The 1,002-nt window shown below is 37.2% G+C and overlaps 1 pseudogene; it reads left to right on the forward strand.

Annotated features, from left to right (window-relative positions):
- Positions 1–677: 677 nt before the first annotated feature.
- LOC134963545 (5S ribosomal RNA) lies at positions 678–796 on the forward strand (annotated as a pseudogene).
- The last annotated feature ends 206 nt before the right edge of the window (positions 797–1,002 follow it).

A 1,002-nucleotide genomic window follows, 5' to 3' on the forward strand; every position in this document is an offset into this window, starting at 1 on the left:
TTGAACTTCGGCAATAACGTATTCAGTGGCATCTATTATTATTTACATCAATCATTATTTGTCCAATTAAAGAACGTGATTGATGCCAATATGTTAATTAGTCTTCAATTGTTCAGTAATGCTATATCTGAAGCCATCTACTCAATTTAACTGTGTTTAAATTTGCAAGATATCTCTGCATACTTATTATATGTATTCATAGGTTTAGAGCTTGAGTACTAATTACATTGTTATCCTGTCTTTTGGCTCACATATTGATACTTGCTTGTATCTGGCATTAGAAACATTTTGGGTACTTTTTTTCAGCCTAGGATACTTTGTTATCTTTATCACTGCTGTGAAGAATCTGACTACAATCTATCTAGTTTATCTATAGCCAGCACAGGTGTTTGCCTGTTTCTCCATTATATGCCACTAATTGTTATCAGCAATCATTGCTTTGAAATGCTTATTGGAAACTAATTTTTAAACTTTCCAATTATCCTAAGGGCCTCTTTTTTGCAAGTCTTCTGCTTCCCATTTCTTTTAACTCTAATCTGTCTTTTCGTGGACTCTCACCATTGATTCAGGGTTTATCCCTGTCTAACATTGGCAGCAGATCCATCTTTTTCCTCCATACTATACATTTCGTGAACTCTCATCAGTGATTCCTGAGTCTCCGTCATCACTCGTTTTTCTTCTACTATCATACCACACTGGAAACGCCCAAAGCCGTCTGATCTTGGAAGCTAATCAGTGTTGGGCTGGGTCAGTACTCTAGTGGGCGACCATTGAGGAAGAACCAGTGTAGTAGAACTCACATTGGTCCGTTTTGCTCAGAGTCTAACACTGACAGCAGATTCACCTTGCTATCTTACTTTTCATTGTTACTCATCCTATGAACACTACAGTCTTTAATCTCTAGAACATTTCTATGCTTCAACTGTCCTATTTTGGATTATTGCAGGGCCTACACACATTGGCAGCTTATCTGTCTTCTAAACGATCTAATTCTTAGGGCAC

Source organism: Pseudophryne corroboree, chromosome 9, assembly GCF_028390025.1.
Source record: "Pseudophryne corroboree isolate aPseCor3 chromosome 9, aPseCor3.hap2, whole genome shotgun sequence".
Classification (NCBI taxonomy): domain Eukaryota; kingdom Metazoa; phylum Chordata; class Amphibia; order Anura; family Myobatrachidae; genus Pseudophryne; species Pseudophryne corroboree.